The sequence below is a fragment of the Rhinoderma darwinii genome, chromosome 3, assembly GCF_050947455.1.
Source record: "Rhinoderma darwinii isolate aRhiDar2 chromosome 3, aRhiDar2.hap1, whole genome shotgun sequence".
NCBI classification, from domain to species: domain Eukaryota; kingdom Metazoa; phylum Chordata; class Amphibia; order Anura; family Rhinodermatidae; genus Rhinoderma; species Rhinoderma darwinii.
Genome location: NC_134689.1, coordinates 163,328,476 through 163,342,451, shown reverse-complemented (window position 1 = coordinate 163,342,451; position 13,976 = coordinate 163,328,476). Strand labels below are relative to the sequence as shown.

The 13,976-nt window shown below is 39.8% G+C and overlaps 1 protein-coding gene across 1 annotated transcript in view; it reads left to right on the top strand.

Annotated features, from left to right (window-relative positions):
* OSBPL8 (oxysterol binding protein like 8) overlaps positions 1-13,976 on the top strand; it is a 324,813-nt gene that overhangs the window by 69,008 nt on the left and 241,829 nt on the right. The gene's annotated exons all lie outside the window — the stretch shown is intronic.

Below are 13,976 nucleotides of genomic sequence, written 5' to 3'. Positions count from 1 at the left end.
CCCAAAAAGGTTAATAAAAGTTAATATAAAAATTATATGTACCCAAAAATGGTGCTATTAAAAAGCACAACTAATCCCGCAAAAAACAAGTCCTCATACAGCTATGTAGACGAAAAAATAAAAAGGTTATAGCTCTTTGAATGCGACTATAGAAAAACGAATAAAATAGCTTGGTCATTAGGGCCTAAAATGGGCTGGTCACTAAGGGGTTAATTATTTCACCTACTTAAACATAGAAAGTATTGCTGAAATCATCCTGCAGTATTTCAGTTAGAAAATGTATGTCTCTTAGCCTTTTGAATGAATGCAAATCTATTTTTTTCTTGGCGTTTGTTTTTAACTCCGCTCCTGTTTGGAAAGTACTCCCGATAAAAGGTAGGGCAGGTAGGTCTCTTACTTGGCGGTTTGTCTAATTATCAACTCCGATCTCGGCCGCCGTTAAGTCCGGGGACTGAGATCAAATAAAAAATCACTGAAGTGTTCCTTTAGGAAAAGTCTCGATGTTGAGAAGTGCAAGCCCTAAAGTTTTAGGGCTTTTCCAAACACAACGGAATTGCTGCAGAAAATTTCTTCAGCAATTGCGTTGAAAGTCAAAGGCTTTCCGCTGCGGCCAAAATGCACTATTTCCTGCATTTTTTTTGTGGCAGAAAATGGTGCGTAAATTGCTGTGTTTTTCCCAATTTTAGGAGATTAAGACGACATCTATGAAAACGCAGCAATTCTGCACACTTTCCGTAGCAGGAATTGACATGCTGCAGTCTGAAAAATACGCACCGCAGGTCAATTTCGGCTTGTAATTTTTACATAGCGTGTGGATGAGATTTGTTAATTTCCGGCCGGAAAAAAGTGACAATTTCGGAGCATGTGGACGAGCCCTTAAAGAGAACGTTTCATCGGCCCGTACATGTGCAGCATGTAATGTGCAGGGCTGCACAAACCCTGGGGCCCAATTTTTTCACTACCCTCCTCCGTTATTTAGATATCGGTGCTGTTATATTTGGCGCCTGATATTTAAATAACCCCCTGAACTTTCAATGGGCCGTGTAATGGCAAGTGGGCGTGTAACAGAGCTGTGACACTGTCCAATCCGCTATGGACAGCGTCAAAGAGCTGGAGAGAGGAGAGCTTGTCTCGTCCTTGTCTTCGCACACGCTCTCCTCTCTCCAGCTCTTGCTGTGGCGCTGACCGTAGCTGATTAGATAGTGTCACAGCCATGTTACACGCACCCTTGCCATTACACGCCCCATTGACAGTTCAGGTGGTTATTTAAATATCAGGCGCCAAACATAACATATCTAAATAACGGAGGAGGGTAGGGAAAAAATGTCAAGTGCCCCAGGGTTTGTGCAGCCCTGCCCGTTACCTGCTGCACAGGTGAAAGGTTCTCAGCTGTTTAGTTATTTACTTGGCTGCACCAGCTTCTCACTGCTTACCATTCATATAGAAGAATCTTCATGTATTCACGAAGCTTAGTGTTCACAAGTGGGAGTTTCTGCAGAAAGACAATGACCTATCACAGCTTTGTGTGCAGTAGCTTTGGACTGTTCCTGACGGATTGTACAACATTGGTAACTGTATGAAAATATCAGCCCTACAAAGAGCAGAAATGCGTAAAGAGGATTTTGTTTTATGAATTGAACTCTGTACTGTTTTGAGCTCTAGAAATTGCCTCTAGAAATTATCTATTTTCTGGAAATTATTAATGAATACTTTTGGGCTAAAGAAAAATGTTTTGCGAATCATTTACACGTAGCACACTTCACTATAAATCTGGTCTCTGGCACCATTCTTTCAGTTTTTGTGTGGTCGTTTTTTTTTTTTGTTTTTTTTTTTGTCCATCCAAATTTTTAGGTGGTCAGTATCCAGTGGTTTCTCCACTGCCATTTGCGTGTGATAAAGAACAATTACAGATTTGCACACGTTTTGGCCTCCTTTTTTATTTTTCTTTTCTTTTCTTGCTGAATGCTAGTACAGATAAATTCCGTTTAGAATATAGGCCTTTTTTCAGTGTCCAACCAGCCAAAGGCCTCTTTCACGCATGTTTGTTTGTATTCAGCTTGAAAAAGCTCTTGTAGCAGGACGGAAACGTTGCAGCTTGTGCTGACTGAATAAACCCCCTTTTCTTACTATACCGGAGTGAAGTGGGATTTCATATATAATCTCCATTCTAGTTCATCCCAAAGGCGTTCGATCGGGTTATTGTCAGGGTTCTGTGCGGGCCAGTCAAATTCTTCCACGCCAACCTCACCCAACCATGCCTTTTTGGACCTTTATTTGTGCACTGGGGCACAGTCATACTGGAGAAGAAAAGGGCATTCTCCAAAACTGTAGCAAGCATACAATAGTCTTGGTATTCTCAAGCATTAAGATTTCCCTTCACTGGAACGAAGGGGCCTAGGCCAACCCCTGAAAAATAACCCCATAGCATTATATTTCTCCCACTAAACTTTACAGTTGGCACAATGACTAATCAAAACGACGGAACCACTGCGCAACTGAGACAAACGGAAACCATTGGCACCGAATCCGTCGTCATTGAAATCAATGTTGATGGAAACGGAAACCTTTGGTTTCCGTTTGTGTCAGTCAGGGTCCCGTTCCGACGGAAAGCTCCAACGGAACGTCTGAACGGGACCCTAGTGCCGATGTGAACGAACCCTAACCAAGTTCATGGTTCAATATGCATGAAAAAAACACTGGCTCTCACCTGTATTTTTAAATCCTTTTTTAACTACTTGATAAATTCTAAGTATAGCTACAGGCTGGGGGATGTGAATCCTAACGTACACAAGCCTGTGGGTATTCTCTGAATTTATCCAGTGGTTAATAAGAGGACTGAAAAATACTAATGTGTACCGCAGTTATTTTAGTTTTGTATTTGTTTTTCTTTGTATGCATAGTAATAATGCCATAAATGCCCATAAACACCTGAACAGCTGCAACACTAGCGTTCGACTAAAGGGGTGTAATTGCTTTCACCAAACCACCTCTTTATGTGCCAGTCAGAAAGCAAGAAAATGACCCGTGCTCCCATACAAAGTTTTAAAGCATGGACCGTAAAATGCAAAAGATAGGACATATCCTATCTTTTGCGGTACACTATTACGGTCCAGACACCTTCCCGTAAATAATAGCTTGATCCTATCGGGGAGAAGGATTATACATTTGTTCCAAATTTTGAAGATGTGTTTTACTTTTTTGTTCCTTAGACAGGGAGGCTTCTATCCAGTCCATACAAAAGAGGTAGGATAACTTCGCAAGGAAGAGTCTAAAAGTATCCGGGGAGGGTGAGATCCAGCAGTGGAATATAGTTTTACGTTCTGTTGCTGAAATAAATAGTAAGAACTTTTTCTCATGTTGTAGGATTATGTTATGTTCAGGTGGGACAATACCAAATAAGCTCCACACATCTGCGTTTGGACAAGTATGTAGCAGGTTATTGGTGACAAAAGATTGTATTTGTTTCCAGAATATTCTTATTTGGAATGATCTGTGATGTTGCTGATCATAAAGCCTCTATGTGGGGAAATGTAAGCTCTGTGAGTTATTTTATATGCCATTTCCCAATACATTGCTGATGGTAGGTATTTATTTGCCGTTTGTAATGCAACTAAGATATCGTCCACCATAATATCAGTTAGTATAGTGGTCCAACGGATCGTTCCCGCTTTGGATTTAGAGTAATCATATTTATGGCAAAGTAGTTGGTAGTATGTCGTTATTAGTTTAGGGGAAGGTTGTCTGGCTGGTGTCAGTGCCAAAAAGGGGTCATCCCAATCTCTGTCCGTCATGTGGTGTAGTATCTTAGTGATGTAGCTGTGGGCTTGTAAATAGTAAAACGGGTGTGGACCCACTACATCATGTTTCAATCTTCATTCGTTAAAAGTATATATCTGTCTCCTGGAGTTATCCACTAGTTTCCCAACGCTACTCAGGTCTCCAGAGTGCCAGAGTTTGAATATTGGGGGTGGTTTCCTATGCTGAAAAGTAGGATTTTTCAGGAATTGTAGCGATAGGGAGTATCTCGGATTAAGTGACCCTATCGGTCTACTCTTGGTCCATGATTTCCTTATTGTGAACAATAAAGGGTTTTTTGTAATGTCCTGAGGAAGTTCTGAGTATGGGGTATGTAGGAGGTTAGTTAGCGATATGAGGGAAAAATTGACCCTCTAATATGATGTCTGTGTATACAGAGGTTTGCTGCAACCAGTCTCCCACAATGCGCACTTGGGCGGCTATGTTATAATGTATGTCCGGGAAGTTTATACCCCCATTTGTTTTGTTGTTGCAGGATGTGGTCGTGGTCGTTTGTTCCAAATGAAACGGCGAAACAACCCATTGATAGCCTTTGAGGCAGATTTTCCTCTCCCTGCACGTCTATTTTTGTGGCGTTTTTCACCCGGCGGCCATTGAGCGTCGCAGGCATAAAACGTTGCGAAATACGCTTTCTCTGCCTCCCATTGATGTCAATGGGAGGTAAGAGGCGCAACCGCGCGAAGATAGGGCATGTCCCTTTCTCCCGCCAGGCTGTTTTACCGCTCGCGGGAAAAAGACGCCTCCGCCTCCCATTGAAATCAATGGAAGGCATATTTGGGCCGTTTTTGACGAGTTTTTCGGCACCGTTTGCGCGTAAAAAAAAACTCTGTGTGAACGTAGCCTTAATGTCCCGGGGTTTTAAAAAAAACAGGGAGATTGAAAAATATGTAGTACTTTGCGAAATATATTTTTAGGAGATTAGCCCTTCCTAGAAAGGAGAGTGTGAAGCCTTGCCATGTGATAAGTTGGGACCCCAGATATGAGATAAAGGCTCCTATATTCTGCTTGTATAGGAGATTGGGAGATCTAGTAATTTGGATACCCAAGTAGTGAATAGAAGTGATGTTCCAGTGGAAGTCATATCCAGGGGCCCAAGATGGATTTGCAGGGTCTTTTAGAAGCAGTGCTTCTGACTCTGTTGTGTTAATTTTGAAACCCGATATGGAGCCAAATTTGATGATAATCATATAGTAAGGCGTCAAGGGAGGTTCTTGGATTGGTGATATACAACAGTATATCATCTGCAAAGGCTGAGAGCTTCAGTTCAGTGGTACCAATGTGTATCCCCTCAAAGGGGGTCAGTGAGAGTAAGTGTTTAAGAAAGGGGTCTATGGAGAGGTTGAATAAAAGAGGTGATAATGGGCATCCCTGTCGTGTGCCTCCGTTAATCTCAATGGGTGGAGTGTTACTTCCATTTATAGTGAAGATGGTATGCGCCTGGTTTTATAATCCCGTGAGAAAGTTAAGGAAAATATTTCCAAAACCTCTGTTTCGAAGATTGGCGTGTAAGAAAGGTCATGACACAGAATCAAAAGGTAATTTCCGCGTCTAGTCCCAGAAGCATTGTGGGTGCGGAGTGTGTGCCTGTATCGTGGCTGCCACTGCCTGTCTAATCCCTTTGGTTGAGTGTCTATTTCTAAGAAAGCCTAATTGGTTCTGTGTAATTATGTTTCCCAGGATCAGTTGCATACGATCTGCCAAAATTTTCGTTAGCAATTTTATAGTCCCAGTTTAATGGGGATATAGGTCTGTAGGAACCTAGGTCTGTCTGGTTTTTATGTGGTTTCTGGATTAGAATAGTACGCAAGCTGAAAAATTTTCATGGCACAGATCCCTTTGTCTAGATGTCATTCAGAAATCTAGTTAATGGCGCTATTAAGTGGGGTGAAAGCATTTCGTAATATTCTGAAGTTATGCCATCTGCGCCTGGTGTTTTATTATTTGGTAAGGCTGTGATGGCTAATTGTGCCTCCTCTTCCGTGAGTGCCTGGTCTAGGAGTTGTTGATCTGTTAGTGAGAGTTTAGGCAATGTAAGAGAGGATAGATTGTCTCCAAATCAAATTGTGTGGGTTTGTAAAACTTCAAGAACTACTCTCTAATAGCTTGTTGGATTTGGTCTGGGATCAACATGGTTTTCTCCCGTGGTGGGATGAGTAAGGGTATGTGCACACGAGAACTGTCTCTTACGACAGGTCGTCGGCACAGTACGTCGGCAAACCCATTCAAATGAATGGGCAGATGTTTGCCGACGTATTGTAGCCGTATTTTCAGACGTAAAACGAGGCATAATACGCCTCGTTTACGTCTGAAAATAGGTCGTGTGAACCCAGCCTTAATTTCGGTATATCATATGAGGATCTACGAGGTTTGTGGATCTTTGCCAGCAGCTGGCCTATATGATTGCCCCAGCGGAAATACTTGTTACTTATGGCATCAATATGCCATTTAGCTGGTCCCTGCAGGTAGTTATCCAGAAGGGTTTTAGCTTCTATGAAAAGGGATTTATTCTGCCGATCTGTCTGATCGGATTTATGTGCCTCCATAACACCAAGATTTAATACATTGAATTGTTTCTGTAGGTTGGTACGTCTGTTTCAGATATGAGATGACATGACCTCGCATAACTGCTTTCTTTTGATGTCATCCAAAATAGGCTTGAGTTATCTATATGTTCCTTATTGTCCGTAGTGTAGTGTGACCAGTGCATATTTAGATATTGTTTAAAATCCTCTGAGGTAAATAGGTAAGAAGGAAATTTCCAATTAAGACTTACGTTTTGGTGGTCCTGCATCTATTGTGAGAGTTATGGGAGCGTGGTCAGATATGACCATTGTCAATATTTCCGCTGAGGCAATCGCAAGGAAGGCCTGTAATGACATTATGAAGAAATCAATTCTGAAGTGTGATTGGTGAGCGTGTGAGTAGTGGGTACAGTCTCGTTCGGTCATATGAAGTAGTCGCCAAGGGTCACATAGAGATAATTGGGTCATTAGGTCAAGAATGACAGAGGCCTCCACGTCATCCTGTGTAGAAGAGCTAGTGCGGTCTATGTCATTATGTAAGGTGGTGTTAAAGTCTCCCCACTATTGTTAGGGAATGAAGTGATTGTTGTAGTAGAAAGTTTAGTAAGTGACCGAAAAAATTTGCATTAGGGTAATTAGGAGCGTATATTTTGAGGAGGCTATATCTAGCGTCCTGGATTATGTCCAAATATAGAAATCTCCCTTCTGGATCTGCGTAAGATTCATGAATGGAGTATGATAATGATTTATGTATGATGATCGCTACTCCTCTAGTTTTAGACGTGTGAGATGCTGTCAGGCAGTCAATAGACATCAATAGTATAATAGACATCAATTCCTGGCTGGTAGGGATGTCTATTCACGGTCAGGGCACTTGAGTAACGTTAATGTGTGAGTAAGTGGCTGCACATAGTGATCTAGCTAGATTTTCTAAATAAAAAACACTGCTGTAATCTACATTACAGCGCCGATCACATTATGTACAAGATAGGCCACTTATAATGTGGTGAAAGAGCCTCTTTAAATTAAAATCCTGCTTTGGCCCTACTACTTGGTACTTGGAGCAGACTCTCTTTGGTTCCCCACCGATTAGGATTTGATGGAATCAAAATATTTGGGGGTGACGACCCAACACTTTAGTCCATGACGGGACCGGATGTCCCATCACTGCTCCCCTCCTTCTTCCCCTGTATTGATAATATGCTGATCTATATTGTCCATGGCAAGTTGTGTACCATCAGACTAGATTTTGGATTGAATGTCATTAGAAGAATGTACAAAATAACTCTGAACATATTATGGAAATTGACATTTTGGAATATATTACTGTGTTTGCATCATCCACCCCTTACCTCAGCACCCCTCCCCTTTTCCTTTCTGTATGCCTTCACTAAAAAGTTGCAAATTTTAATAAAAACAGGTTTAAAAACGAAAACAAAAAACTGTTGATTTAATTTTTTTTCAACTTTTTTTGGGAGGGAATTGAAAAAAAACAGCTATTCTAGTATTGTTTTTTTAAATTTACACCGTTCACTATGCGGCAGAAATAACCTTTTACCTTTTATTTTATGGGTACAATTGTTATGGTTTTACTACTTTTGCACAATAAAAACACTTAACTCCTTAATGACCGGGCATGTTTGTACCTTAATGACCAAGCCAGATTTGTCAAATCTGGTATGTGTGACTTTATCAGAGAATAACTCTGTGAAAGTTTTGAATATCCAAGTAATTCTGACATTGTTTTTTCGTCACATGTTGTACTTTATTTTAGTGGTAAAAGTAGACTGATACGATTTGCGGAAATTAATTAAAAAATAGAGAAATTGAAGAAATTTTGTAAAAATTATAATTTTTCCCTATTTTTAACTGCAATATGTGACATATGTACATACATACTGCACAATTTTTTTAATTAAATATATATTTCCATCTCTTTACTCTATTTTGGTAGCACTTTTGAAAAAAAAATATTTTTTTTTAGCAATTTGGAAGACTTACAAGTTTAGTAATAATTTTATACATTTTGAAGTACATTTTGTTTTCCTGCACCAAGCCAGGTTTTCAGAGGCTCATAGTTATCAGAATGGTGGAAACCCCCACAAGTGACCCCATTTTGAAAACTACACCCCTTAAGGTATTTATTAAGGGGTGTTGTAAGTATTTTGACCCCACAGTTTTTTTGTAAGAATTCATGCAAAGCAGGCGTAAAAAAATATAATTTCACTTTTTTCATAAAAGTATCACTTTGAAGACCGATTTCTGTGTAAAGTGACCATGAGAATGAAGAAACACACCCCAAAATATATCACCCTGTTTCTCCTGTTTTCAAAACTGCCCCCATTGTGACCCTAATGCATTGCTTGGACACACGACAGGGCCCGAAAGGGAGGGAGCACCCGGAGGCTTTCAGGACTCATATTTTGCGTGAAAATGTTTTAGGCCTTACTGTACATTTGGAGAGGTTTTGAGCTACCAGAGCGATAGAATCTCCCCATAAACGACCCCATTTAGAAAACTAGACCCTTTAAGGTATTTATCTAGGGGTGTAGTGCGTACTTTGACCCCACAGTTTTTTGCTAAATTTAATGCATAGCAGGTGAAAAAAAACAAAAAAAAACTTTTTTCATAAAAGTATCACTTTGAAGACCGATTTCTGTGTAAAGCGACCATGAGAATGAAGAAACACACCCCAAAATATATCACCCTGTTTTCAAAAATACCCCCATTGTGACCCTAATGCATTGCTTGGACACACGACAGTGCCCGAAAGGGAGGGAGCACCCGGAGGCTTTCAGGACTCATATTTTGCTTGAAAATGTTTTAGGCCCCACTGTACATTTGGAGAGGCTTTGAGCTGCCAGAACGATAGAAACTCCCCATAAACGACCCCATTTAGAAAACTAGACCCCATAAGGTATTTATTTAGGGGTATGGTAAGTATTTTGACCCCACAGTTTTTTGCTAAATTGAATGCATAACAGGTGAAAAAAAAAATTATTTCACTTTTTTCATAAAAGTATCAGTTTGAAGACCGATTTCTTTGTAAAGCGAACATGAGAATGAAGAAACACACCCCAAAATCTATCACCCTCTTTCTCCTGTTTTCAAAAATACCCACATTGTGGCCCTAATGCGTTGTTTGGACACACGGCAGGGCCCCAAAGGAAGGGAGCACCTGGAGGCTTTCAGGACTCATATTTTGCTTGAAAATGTTTTAGGCCCCAATGTGCATTTGGAGAAGCTTTGAGCTGCCAGAACGATAGAAACTGCCCATAAACGACCCCATTTCGAAAACTAGACCCCTTAAGGTATTTATCTAGGGGTATAGTTAGCATTTTGACCACACAGGTTTTTCGCTAAATATATTGGAATTAGTCTGTAAAAATTAAAATGTACTTTTTTTCTGAAACAACATAGAAATTTTTATTATTTACAAGGAATAACGAAGAAAATGCACCCCAACATTTGTAAAGCAATGTCTCCCGATTACGACAATACCCCATATGTGGTAATAAACTGCTGTTTGGACCCACAGCAGGGCTCAGAAGGGAAGGAGCGCCATTTGGATTTATGATTTTGCTGGAATGGTTTTCGGTGCCATGTCGCATTTGCAATGCACTGGAGGGACCAAAACAGTGGAAACCCCGCCAAAAGTGACCCCATTTTGGAAAAACCTTCAAGGAATTTTTCTAGGGGTATAGTGAGCATATACACCCCACGGGTCTTTTGCAGAGTTTATTAGAATTAGGGCGCGAAAATGAATATCAACATTTTTTCCACTAAAATGTTGAATTTTCTCATTTTCACAAGGGATAAAGGAGGAAAAAAACAACCATTTTTTATAAAGCAATTTCTCCCGAGTACGGAAATACCGCACATGGGGTCATACGTTTTTTCATTAGAAATGAATTAACCCTTTCAGGACTGATCCAGTTTTTGCTTTCATATTTTAGATTTTCACTCCCCGCTTTCCAAGAGCCATAACTTTTTTATTTTTCCATCAATAGAGCGGTGTGAGGGCTTATTTCTTGCGTGAGGAGCTGCAGCTTTTATTGGTACCATTTTTTGGTACATAAAAAGTGATTCAAAAGTTGTATTACATTTTTTTTTTAGAGCGAAGGTGACAAAAAAAAAAACCTGCGATTTTGGCGGTTTCAATTATTACATTTTTTTAAGGTGTGCACTGTGCAAATTAAATAATGGTATATTGTAATAGTTCGGACTTTTACGGACGTAGCGATACCAATTTTGTTAATTTTTTTAAATTACTTTAGAAGAAAAATGCGAAAAGGTGTTTTGTTTTTTTAACTTTAAAAAAAATAATTCTCACTACTAATAACTATAATTCTTCTACACATTTTATTATTCAATCCCCTTAGGGGACTTGATCCAGCGATCATTGGATCACTGGTACAATATACTGCAATACTAATGTATTGCAGTATAATGTTATTCTTACAGGCTTCTGTAACAGAGCGATCGCTGTACCTGTCCGTTAGTACCGAGGGGGCCTGCTGTAATACACAGCCGACACCCGCAGCGTATGGAGCGGGCACAGCATGTGCGCCCGCTCCATACATCAACCGCCGCACCATGACGGGCAATTAAGTCATAGTGCGCAAAGGGGTTAGTGCACAGCAGATGGTTCAAAGTGAAAATTGCAATTTTCCACTGATACGCCATTTTAGTGCATAATATGTTGTGCCCAGTTTGTGCCACAGAAGACAAATACCTCATAAAACGTTAAGCGGGTTCTCTCGGGTATGGCGACGCCGTATGTGTGGGCGCAAATTGTTGATTGGGCACACTGCAGGCCTCAGAAGGGAGGGACGCCATTTTGCTTTTGGAGCGCAGATTTTGCTTGGTAGTTTTTTTGTTTTGGGTTTCGCTGGTATTTCAGTTTATAATGTGGGGGCATATGTAATCTGTGCGGGGTTCATCAGGGCATAATAAGAGGGTATAATAATGGGGTAAATAAATAATAATTCATAGCTATGTGGCCGGTGTCGCACTGATAAATGGTGCCCGATCTTATCCGATTTTGGAACACTCTGCACATTTTGCATCGCCATATTCTGAGAGCCAGAACTTTTTTATTTTTTCACCACCGGAGCCATGTGAGGGCTTATTTGTTGCGGGACAATCTGTCGTTTTCATTGGTACCATTTTGGGGTACATGCGATTTATTTTTTTTTATCACTTTTTGTTAAATTTTTTTGCAATCCTGAGCAAAAAACAGGAATTCTGACACCGTTTTTTTAGGTTTTCTTTTTGCGGCGCTCACCGTACGCTATAAATTAAATTTTTACTTTATTCTGCGGGTCGGTACGATTACGCCGATACCATATGTATATAGGTTTGGTCCTTTTTTTTAGCGTTTGCACAATAAAATGACTTATTTATAAAAAAAAAAAAACTGTGTCACCATATTCTGAGAGCCATAATTTTTTTATTTTTTAGTCAAAAAAGCTGTGTAAGGGCTTGTTTTTTGCGGGACGGATAGAAGTTTTTATTGGTACTATTTTTGGGAACATGCGACTTTTTGATCACTTTTTATTCTTTATTTAGGGAGCGGTGGTGACCAAAAAAATTGTGATTCTGTCGTCGTTTTTTATTGATTTTTTTTGGGGTGTTCATCGTGCGGGGAAAATAACATTATAGTTTTATAGTTGGGGTCGTTACGAACGCGGTGATACAAAATATGTGTACTTTTTTAACGTGTTCATTTTTTTTCTATAATAAAAGTTTTATTATAGGAAAAAAAACAGTTCATGTTTATATCACTTCTAACTTTTATTTTTACACTTTTTTTTTAAAACATTTTTATTACTTTTTTTACTTGTCCCACTAGGGGACATTGAGACTTGCAGCTTTGATCGCTGCTAGAGTACATTACACTACACACGTAGTGTAATGTACTCTAACTGTCATTGTGACGTGACTGTCACACTGACAGGAAGCAGAGGAGGAACGGCCGGAGGCTGTTCCTCCGAGGCTTCCGTACATGGCAACCCGGAGGTCATTATCTGACCTCCGATTGCCGTGACAAGCATCGGTAGCCCCCACGATCACTTCGTGGGGGCTGCTGATATGCTTCAAACCACTTAAATGCGGCGACGGCAATCCGTCGCCGCACTTAAGGGGTTAACTGCCGAAAGCAGCGGAGATGGTCCGCTGTCCGGCGAGACTAATGTCTCAGCTGTCTAGGACAGCTGTCAGCGCGCGTCTGTCACTCTGTGTTTACACAGAGTGACAGTTTGAAATGCGGACGAAAATGCACGTCCTGGTGCGGGAACTAGCAGCCGACCAGGACGTGCATTTTCGTCCTTGGTCGTGAAAGGGTTAAACAAAAAATGTTTTGCATCGCCGCATTCCAAGAACGTTTTAGTACTTTTCCATCAATGTAACCATATGTTGTTTTTTTTTGTTTGCGCGACGGGAAAAAATGTAGGGGGAAAAAATTGGGTTGAGCTTATTTTTACTGTGCACTTTTTTAAATTTTTCATTAACTTTAACCCCTTAGTGACTAAGCCTGTTTTGGCCTTCAGGACCAGCCCCATTTTTGCCAATCTGACATGTGTCACTTTATGTGGTAATAACTCCAGAATGCTTTTACCTATCCAAGCGATTCTGGGATTGTTTTCTCGTGACATGTTGTACTTTATGATACTGAAAAAATGTTGTCATTAAATTCAATATTTATTTGTAAGAAACGCCAAGATTTAGAGAAAATTAGCAAAAATTAGCATTTTTCTAAATTTTAATGTATTTACTTGTAAAACAGATAGTAATACCACACAAAATACTTACTAGTTTATATTTCCCATATGTCTACTTTATGTTTGCGTCGTTTTTTGAACATTCTTTTATTTTTCTAGGACGTTACGAGGCTTAGAACTTTAGCAGCAATTTCTCATATTTTCAAGAAAATTTCAAAAGGCTATTTTTTCAGGGACCAGTTCAGTTCTAAAGCGGCTTTGAGGGCCTTATATATTAGAAAGTCACCATAAATCACCCCATTTTGAAAACTGCACCCATCAAAGTATTCAAAACAGCATTCAGAAAGTATTTTAGCCCTTTAGGCGTTTCACAGGAATTAAAGCAAAGTAGAGGTGAAATTTACAAATTTCATTTTTTTTCTTCAAAAATTCATTTGTAATAAATTTTTTCTGTACCACAGAAGGTTTTACCCAAGAAATGCAACTCAAGATTTATTGCCCAGATTCTGCAGTTTTTAGAAATACCCCACATGTGGCCCTAGCGCGGTCATGGACTGAAACACAGGCCTCAGAAGCAAAGGAGCACCTAGTGGATTTTGGGCCTCTATTTTATTAGAATATATTTTAGGTACCATGTCAGGTGTGAGGAGGCCTTGTGCTGCCAAAACAGTGGAAACACCCCAAAAGTGACCCCATTTTGGAAACTATACCCCTCAAGGAATTTATCTATGGGTATAGTTAGCATTTTGAACCCACAGTTTTTTTGCTAAATTTATTTGAATTAGTATGTGAAGGTGAAAATCTACTTTTTTTGTGAAAAAATTAGGGAATTTTAAATTTTTACAAGGAATAAAGTAGAAAAAACACCCCAACATATGTAAAGCAATGTCTTCCGATTATAGCAATACCCCATATG